The sequence below is a fragment of the Triticum dicoccoides genome, chromosome 6A (assembly GCF_002162155.2).
Source record: "Triticum dicoccoides isolate Atlit2015 ecotype Zavitan chromosome 6A, WEW_v2.0, whole genome shotgun sequence".
Classification (NCBI taxonomy): domain Eukaryota; kingdom Viridiplantae; phylum Streptophyta; class Magnoliopsida; order Poales; family Poaceae; genus Triticum; species Triticum dicoccoides.
Genome location: NC_041390.1, coordinates 454466603 through 454477281, shown reverse-complemented (window position 1 = coordinate 454477281; position 10679 = coordinate 454466603).

The window sequence follows — 10679 nt, the reverse complement described above, 5'->3', positions numbered from 1 at the left end:
TGTATGATCCATGGACTCAACCTTAGTCATAAAGAACTCATATACTTATTGCAAAAATCTACAAGTTATCTAAGCAAAGTATTACGCGCATGCTCCTAGGGGGATAGATTGGTAGGAAAAGACCATCGCTCATCCCCGACCGCCACTCATAAGGAAGCCAATAAATAAATAAATCATGCTCCGACTTCATCACATAACGGTTCACCATACGTGCATGCTACGGGAATCACAAACTTTAACACAAGTATTTCTCAAATTCACAACTACTCAACTAGCATGACTCTAATATCACCATCTCCATATCTCAAAACAATTATCAAGTATCAAACTTCTCATAGTATTCAACACACTCATAAGAAAAAAATATTAATCTTGAATGCCTAACATCATTAAAGCAAATTACCATGCTGTTTTGTAGGACTCCCAAAATAATCTAAGTGAATCATGAGAGAACAATAGTTTCTATAAAACAAATCCACCGACGTGCTCTAAAAGATATAAGTGAAGCACTAGAGCAAAAACTCTATAACTCAAAAGATATAAGTGAAGCACATAGAGTATTCTAACAATTTCCGAATCATGTGTGTCTCTCTCAAAAGGTGTGTACAGCAAGGATGATTGTCGAAAACTAACAAATAAAGACTCAATTAATACAAGATGCTCCAAGCAAAACACATATCATGTGGTAAATAAAATATAGCTCCAAGTAAAGTTACCGATGGAAGTAGACGAAAGAGGGGATGCCTTCGGGGGCATCCCCAAGCTTTGGCTTTTAGGTGTCCTTAGATTATCTTGGGGTGCCATGGGCATCCCCACGCTTAGGCTCTTGCCACTCCTTGTTCCATAATCCATCAAATCTTTTACCCAAAACTTGAAAACTTCACAACACAAAACTTAAAGTAGAAAATCTCGTGAGCTCCGTTAGCGAAAGAAAACAAAACACCACTTCAAGGTACTGTAGAGAACTCATTCTTTATTTATATTGGTGTTAAACCTACTGTATTCCAACTTCTCTATGGTTTATAAACTATTTTACTAGCCATAGATTCATCAAAATAAGCAAACAACACACGAAAAACAGAATCTGTCAAAAACAGAACAGCCTGTTGTAATTTGTAGCTAACGCAAGATCTGGAACCCCAAAAATTCTCTAATAAATTTCTGGACGTGAGGAATATATCTATTAATCATCTTCAAAAAGAATTAACTGAATAGAACTTGGCAAATAAAAATGGCAGCAATTCTCGTGAGCACTAAAGTTTCTGTTTTTTACAGCAAGATTAAAAAGACTTTCCCCAAGTCTTCCCAACGGTTCTACTTGGCACAAACACTAACTAAACACAAAAAACACAACCAAAACAGAGGCTAGATAAATTATTTATTACTAAACAGGATCAAAAAGCAAGGAATAAAAATAAAATTGGGTTGCCTCCCAACAAGCGCTATTGTTTAACGCCCCTAGCTAGGCATAAAAAGCAAGGATAGATCTAGGTATTCCCATCTTTAGTAGGCAATCCATAAGTGGCTCTCATAATAGATTCATAAGGTAATTTAATTTTCTTTCTAGGGAAGTGTTCCATGCCTTTCCTTAACGGAAATTGAAATCTAATATTCCCTTCCTTCATATCAATAATTGCACCAATCGTTTTAAGGAAAGGTCTACCAAGAATAATAGGACATGAAGGATTGCAATCTATGTCAAGAACAATAAAATCTACGGGCACATAATTCATATTTGCAACAATAAGAACATCATTAATTCTTCCCATAGGTTTCTTAATAGTGGAATCCGCAAGGTGCAAGTTTAAATAGCAATCATCAAAATCACGGAAACCTAGGAAATCACACAAAGTCTTTGGAATTGTGGAAACACTAGCACCCAAATCACACAAAGCATAGCATTCATGATCTTTAATTTTAACTTTAATAGTAGGTTCCCACTCATCGTAAAGTTTTCTAGGGATAGAAACTTCCGACTCAAGTTTTTCTTCATAAGATTGCAGCAAAGCATCAACGATATGTTTAGTAAAAGCTTTATTTTGACTATAAGCATGAGGAGAATCTAGCACGGATTGCAACAAGGAAATACAATCTATCAAAGAGCAATTGTCATAATTAAATTCCTCGAAATCCAAAATAGTGGGTTCATCGATATTTAAAGTTTTGACTTCTTCAATCCCACTTTTAACAATTTTAGCATCAAGATCTAAAGACTCCGAATTTTTGGAATGCCGTCTAGGTAAAGGTGGATCATATTCAGTCCCATCATTATCAAGATTCATATTGCAAAACAAAGATTTAATAGGGGACACATCAATAACTTTTAGATCTTCATCTTTATTATCATGGAAACTAGAAGAACACGCTTTTATAAAGCAATCTTTCTTAGCACGCATCCTGGCGGTTCTTTCTTTGCACTCATCAATGGAAATTATCATGGATTTGAGAGACTCATTGATATCATTCTTAGGTAGAATAGATCTAAGTTTCAAAGAATCAACATCAAGAGAAATTCTATCAACGTTCCTAGCCAACTCATCAATCTTAAGCAATTTTTCTTCAATCAAAGCATTGAAATTCTTTTGCGAAGTAATAAATTCTTTAATATTAGATTTAAAATTAGAGGGAATCTTATTATAATTTCCATAAGAATTGTTGTAGGAATTACCATAATTATTAGAGGAATTACTAGGATACGGCCTAGGATTAAAGTTTCCTCTATACGCGTTGTTACCAAAATTATTCCTACCAACAAAATTCACATCCATAGATTCATTATTATTCTCAATCAAAGTAGAAAAAGGCATATCATTAGGATCAGAAGAAACACTTTTATTAGCAAATAATTTCATAAGTTCATCCATCTTTCCACTGAAAACATTAATTTCTTCTATCACATGCACTTTCTTATTAGTAGATCATTCAGTGTGCCATTGAGAATAATTAACCATAATATTATCTAGGAGTTTAGTAGCTTCTCCTAAACGGATTTCCATAAAAGTGCCTCCCGCGGCCGAATCTAAAAGATTTCTAGAAGCAAAATTCAATCCGGCATAAAAAATTTGTATAATCATCCACAAATTCAAACCATGCGTAGGGCAATTACGTATCACTAATTTCATCCTCACCCAAGCTTGTGCAACATGTTCATGATCAAGTTGCTTAAAATTCATAATATCGTTTCTAAGAGAGATAATCTTAGCGGGAGGAAATACTTAGAGATAAAAGCATCTTTGCACTTATTCCAAGAATCAATACTACTTTTAGGCAAAGATGAAAACCAAGCTTTAGCACAATCTCTAAGCAAAAAAGGAAATAACTTCAATTTAACAATATCATTATCCACATCTTTCTTCTTTTGCATATCACACAAATCAACGGAGTTATTTAGATGGGTAGCGGCATCTTCACTAGGAAGGCCGGCGAATTGATCTTTCATGACAAGACTCAACAAAGCAACATTGATTTCACAAGATTCAGTATCGGTAAGAGGAGCAATCGGAGTGCTAAGGAAATCATTGTTGTTGGTATTGGTAAAGTCACACAATTTAGTATTATCTTGATCCATCGTGACAAGCAAGCAATCCAACACATGAGCAAACAAGAGACGGGCAAAAAGAGGCAAATAGAGAAAGAGAGGGAGGATGGAGAGAGAGAGGGCGAATAAAACGGCAAGGGTGAAGTGGGGGAGAGGAAAACGAGAGGCAAATGGCAAATAATGTAATGCGGGAGATAAGGGTTTGTGATGGGTACTTGGTATGTTGACTTTTGCATAGCCCTCCCCGGCAACGGCGCTAGAAATCCTTCTTGCTACCTCTTGAGCACTTGCGTAGGTTTTCCCTTGAAGAGGAAAGGGTGATGCAGCAAAGTAGCGTAAGTATTTCCCTTAGTTTTTGAGAACCAAGGTATCAATCCAGTAGGAGGCCACGCACGAGTCCCTCGCACCTACACAAACAAATAAATCCTCGCAACCAACGCGATAAGGGGTTGTCAATCCCTACACGGTCACTTACGACAGTGAGATCTGATAGATATGATAAGATAATATTTTTGGTAATTTTATGATAAAGATGCAAAGTAAAATAAATGGCAAAGGAAATAACTAAGTATTGGAAGACTAATATGATGGAAGATAGACCCGGGGGCATAGGTTTCACTAGTGGCTTCTCTCGAGAGAATAAGTATTCATAGTGGGTAAACAAATTACTGTTGATCAATTGACAGAATTGAGCATAGTTATGAGAATATCTAGGTATGATCATGTATATAGGCATCACGTCCGAGACAAGTAGACCGACTCCTGCCTGCATCTACTACTATTACTCCACACATCGACCGCTATCCAGCATGCATCTAGAGTATTAAGTTCAAGAGAACAGAGTAACGCCTTAAGCAAGATGACATGATGTAGAGGAATAAACTCATGCAATATCATGTAAACCCCATCTTGTTATCCTCGATGGAAACAATACAATACGTGCCTTGTTGCCCCTACTGTCACTGGGAAAGGACACCGCAAGATTGAACCCAAAGCTAAGCACTTCTCCCATTGCAAGAAAGATCAATCTAGTAGGCCAAACCAAACTAATAATTCGAAGAGACTTGCAAAGATAACCATTCATACATAAAAGAATTCAGAAAAGATTCAAATATTGTTCATAGATAAACTTGATCATAAACCCACAATTCATCGGTCTCAACAAACACACCGCAAAAGAAGATTACATCGAATAGATCTCCAAAAGAGAGGGGGAGAACTTTGTATTGAGATCCAAAAAGAGAGAAGAAGCCATCTAGCTAATAACTATGGACCCGAAGGTCTGAGTTATACTACTCACACTTCATCGGAAGGGCTATGGTGTTGATGTAGAAGCCCTCCATGATCGATGCCCCCTCCGGCGGAGCTCCGCAACAGGCCCCAAGATGGGATCTCATGGATACAGAAAGTTGCGGCGGTGGAATTAGCGTTTTGGCTCTGTATCTGATCGTTTGGGGGTACGTAGGTATATATTGGAGGAAGTAGTACATCGGTGGAGCAACAGGGGGCCCACGAGGGTGGAGGGCACGCCTGGGGGGTAGGCGCGCCCCCTACCTCGTGGCCTACTCCTTTGTTTCTTGATGTAGGGTCCAAGTCTCCTGGATCATGTTCGATGAGAAAATCACGTTCCCGAAGGTTTCATTCCGTTTAGACTCCGTTTGATATTCCTTTTCTTCAAAACCCTAAAATAGGCAAAAAAAAACAGCAATTCTGGGCTGGGCCTCCGGTTAATAGATTAGTCCCAAAAATAATATAAAAGTGGATAATAAAGCCCAATAATGTCCAAAATAGTAGATAATATAGCATGGAGCAATCAAAAATTATAGATACGTTGGAGACGTATCAGGCCTACCTTAGAGGCAAGGCTCTATACACTAGAGTACTTTTGATGTGCCCCGTCAACTCGCTGAACGAGGAGAAGCTTTCTTAGTATGTCGTCTCCCCCGCCCACGGGCGCGGTGGCTCGCAGGATGAGGTGAAGCTTCCTTACTACGCCTTAGGGCATCTCCAATGATTGTAAGATAGTTGTTGATAGACTTTTCCACATAGGATTTTGATGATATGTCATACAATAAATGAGGAAAGGGAGGAAGGTTGTATGTACATGAACCAACACCCCTTGCAGAAGCTCTAATGTATAATGAGAGAGCACCTTATTTATTATATCACATCATATTGCGCAAGCTAGATACAACCTATTGGAGTTGTTGTATGTTAAGGTGTTGGTTAATGACATGGCATATTTTACCGATAAGCTAACATACAAACTGTTGAAGATGCCCTTACGCCCGCTCCCTCGCCCACGCGCGCAGTGGCTCACAGGGCGAGGAGAAAATTTTACTAGTACTCCCTCCGTTTACTCCTTGTCCCTACATTGGTTAGAGAGATTATCATATTGTTTGGAATATATGTCCTTTAGTAGATTTCAATATGAACTACTAGTACATACTCCAAACACTGATGTATATAATGAAGGAAATATGCCCTAGAGGCAATAATAAAGTTATTATTTATTTCCTTATTTCATGATAAATGTTTATTATTCATGCTATAATTGTATTAACCGGAAACATAATACATGTGTGAATACATAGACAAACAGAGTGTCACTAGTATGCCTCTACTTGACTAGCTCGTTAATCAAAGATGGTTATGTTTCCTAACCATAGACAAAGAGTTGTTATTTGATTAACGAGGTCACATCATTAGTTCAATGATCTGATTGACATGACCCATTCCATTAGCTTAGCACCCGATCGTTTAGTATGTTGCTATTGCTTTCTTCATGACTTATACATGTTCCTATGACTATGAGATTATGCAACTCCCGTTTGCCGGAGGAACACTTTGGGTGCTACCAAACGTCACAATGTAACTGGGTGATTATAAAGGAGCATTACAGGTGTCTCCAAAGGTACATGTTGGGTTGGCGTATTTCGAGATTAGGATTTGTCACTCCGATTGTCGGAGAGGTATCTCTGGGCCCTTCTCGATAATGCACATTACATAAGCCTTGCAAGCATTGCAACTAATGAGTTAGTTGCGGGATGATGTATTACAGAACAAGTAAAGAGACTTGCCGGCAACGAGATTGAACTAGGTATGGGATACCGACGATCGAAACTCGGGCAAGTAACATACCGATGACAAAGGGAACAACATATGTTGTTATGCGGTCTGACCGATAAAGATCTTCGTAGAATATGTAGGAGCCAATATGGGCATCCAGGTCCCGCTATTGGTTATTGACCGGAGACATGTCTCGGTCATGTCTACATTGTTCTCGAACCCGTAGGGTCCGCACTCTTAAGGTTACAATGATAGTTATATTATGAGTTTATGCATTTTGATGTACCGAAGGTTGTTCGGAGTCCCGGATGTGATCACGGACATGATGATGAGTCTCGAAATGGTCGAGACGTAAAGATTGATATATTGGAAGCCTATGTTTGGATATCGGAAGTGTTCCGGGTGAAATCGGGATTTTACCGGAGTACCGGGAAGGTTACCGGAACCCCCCGGGAGCTAAATGGGCCATGATGGGCCTTAGTGGAAAATAGAAGAGGCAGCCCTACATGGGCTGCACGCCTCCCCCTTCCCCTAGTCCTATTAGGACTAGGAGAGGTGGTCGGCCCCCTCTCTCTCTTTTCCCCCTCCGCGAATCCTATTCCAACTAGGATTGGGGGGGGGGGGAATCCTACTCCCAAAGGGAGTAGGACTCTCCTGGCGCGCCACACCTTGGCCGGCCAGCCTTCCCCCTCTAGTCCTTTATATACTGAGGCAGAGGCACCCTATAACACACAAGTTGATCCTTGAGATCGTTCCTCAGCCGTGTGCGGTGCCCCCTGCCACCATATTCCACCTCGATCATATTGTAGCGGTGCTTAGGCGAAGCCCTGCGACGGTAGAACATCAAGATCGTCACCACGCCGTCGTGCTGACAGAACTCCTCCCCGACACTTTGCTGGATCGGAGCCCGGGGATCGTCATCGAGCTGTACGTGTGCTAAGAACTCGGAGGTGCCGGAGTAACGGTGCTTGGATCGGTCGGATCGAGAAGACGTACGACTACTTCCTCTACGTTGCATCAACGCTTCCGCAGTCGGTCTGCGTGGGTACGTAGACAACACTCTCCCATCTCGTTGCTATGCATCACATGATCTTGCGTGAGCGTAGGAAATTTTTTGAAATTACTACGTTCCCCAACAGTGGTATCAGAGCCTAGGTTTTATATGTTGATGTTATATGCACGAGTAGAACACAAGTGAGTTGTGGGCGATATAAGTCATACTGCCTACCAGCATGTCATACTTTGGTTTGGCGGTATTGTTGGATGAAGCGGCCCAGACCGACATTACGCGTACGCTTACGCGAGACCGGTTCTCCCGACGTGCTTTGCACAGAGGTGGCTTGTGGGTGACAGTTTCTCCAACTTTAGTTGAACCAGGTGTGGCTACACCCGGTCCTTGCGAAGGTTAAAACGGGGTCAAATTGACAAACTATCGTTGTGGTTTTGATGCGTAGGTGAGATTGGTTCTTACTTAAGCCCGTAGCAGCCACGTAAAACTTGCAACAACAAAGTAGAGGACGTCTAACTTGTTTTTACAGGGCATGTTGTGATGTGATATGGTCAAGAAGTGATGAGATATAAGTTGCTGTATGAGATGATCATGTTTTGTTAAAGTTATCGGCAACTGGCAAAAGCCTTATGGTTGTCTCTTTATTGCATAAGATGCAAGCGCCAAATAATTGCTTTACTTTATCGCTATGCGATAGCAATAGTTGCAAGAGCAATAGTTGGCGAGACGACCGTGTGACGTCACATTGATATAGATCAAGATGATGGAGATCATGGTGTCATGCCAGTGACGATAGAGATCATGACAGTACTTTGGAGATGGAGATCAAAGGCGCAAGATGATGATGGCCATATCATGTCACATATTTTGATTGCATATGATGTTTATCTTTTATACATCTTATTTTGCTTAGTTTGACGGTAGCATTTTAAGATGATCTCTCACCAATTATCAAGAAGTGTTCTCCCTGAGTATGCACCGTTGCGAAAGTTCTTCGTGCTGAGACACCACGTGATGATCGGGTGTGATAGGTTCTACGTTCAAATACAACGGGTGCAAAACAGTTGCACACGCGGAATACTCAGGCTATACTTGACGAGCCAAGCATATACAGATATGGCCTTGGAACACGGAGACCGAAAGGTCGAGCGTGAATCATATAGTAGATATGATCAACATAGTGATGTTCACCAATGAAACTACTCCATCTCACGTGATGATCGGACATGGTTTAGTTGATTTGGATCACGTGATCACTTAGAGGATTAGAGGGATGTCTATCTAAGTGGGAGTTCTTAAGTAATATGATTAAATTGAACTTAAATTTATCATGAACTTAGTCCTGGTAGTATTTTCAAATCATGTTGTAGATCAATAGCTCGCGTTGTTGCTTCCCTGTGTTTATTTTGATATGTTCCTAGAGAAAATTGTGTTGAAAGATGTTAGTAGCAAGGATGCGGATTGGATCCGTGATCTGAGGTTTATCCTCATTGCTGCACAGAAGAATTATGTCCTTGATGCACCGCTAGGTGACGGACCTATTGCAGGAGCAGATGCAGACGTTATGAACGTTTGGTTAGCTCAATATGATGACTACTTGATAGTTTAGTGCACCATGCTTAATGGCTTAGAATCGGGACTTCAAAGACGTTTTTAACGTCATGGAGCATATGAGATGTTCCAGGAGTTGAAGTTAATATTTCAAGCAAATAACCAAGTTGGGAGATATGAAGTCTCCAACAAGTTCTATAGCTAAAAGATGGAGGAGAATTGCTCAACTAGTGAGCATATGCTCAGATTGTCTGAGTACTACAATCGCTTGAATCAAGTGGGAGTTAATCTTCCAGATAAGATAGTGATTGACAGAATTCTCTAGTCACCACCACCAAGTTAGTAGAACTTCATGATGAACTATGATATGCAAGGGATAACGGAAACGATTCCCAACCTCTTCGTAATGCGGAAATTGACGAAGGTAGAAATCGAGAAAAACATCAAGTGTTGATGGTAGACAAGACCACTAGTTTTCAGAAAAGGGCAGAGGGAAGAAGGGGAACTTCAAGAAGAACAGCAAGCAAGTTGCTGCTCAAGTGAAGAAGCCCAAGTCTGGTCCTAAGCCCGAGACTAAGTGTTTCTACTGCAAAGGGACTGGTCACTGGAAGCGGAACTACCCCAAGTGATTGGCAGAAAAGAAGGATGGCAAAGTGAACATAAGTATATTTGATATACATGTTATTGATGTGCACTTTACTAGTGTTTATAGCAACCCCTCAGTATTTGATACTAGTTCAGTTGCTAAGATTAGTAACTCGAAACGGGAGTTGCAGAATAAACAGAGACTAGTTAAGGGTGAAGTGATGATGTGTGTTGGAAGTGGTTCCAAGATTGATATGATCATCATCGCACACTCCCTATACTTTCGGGATTAGTGTTGAACCTGAATAAGTGTTATTTGGTGTTTGCGTTAAGCATGAATATGATTTGATCATGTTTATTGTAATACGGTTATTCATTTAAGTAAGAGAATAAATTGTTGTTCTGTTTACATGAATAAAACCTTATATGGTTACACACCCAATGAAAATAGTTCATTGGATCTCGATCGTAGTGATACACATAATCTTAATATTGAAACCAAAAGATGCAAAGTTAATATGATAGTGCAACTTATTTGTAGCACTGCCGTTTAGGTCATATTGGTGTAAAGCGCATGAAGAAAACTCCATGCTGATGGGATTTTGGAATCACTTGATTATGAATCACTTGATGCTTGCGAACCATGCCTCATGGGCAAGATGACTAAGACTCCGTTCTCCGGAGCGAGCAACTGACTTATTGGAAATAATACATACTGATGTATGCGGTCCGATGAGTGTTAAGGCTCACGGCAAGTATCGTTATTTTCTGAACTTCACAGATGATTTGAGCAGATATGGGTATATCTACTTGATGAAACATAAGTATGGAACATTTGAAAAGTTCAAAGAATTTCAGAGTGAAGTGAAAATCATCGTGACAAGAAAATAAAAGTTTCTACGATATGATCGCAGAGGTAAAATATTT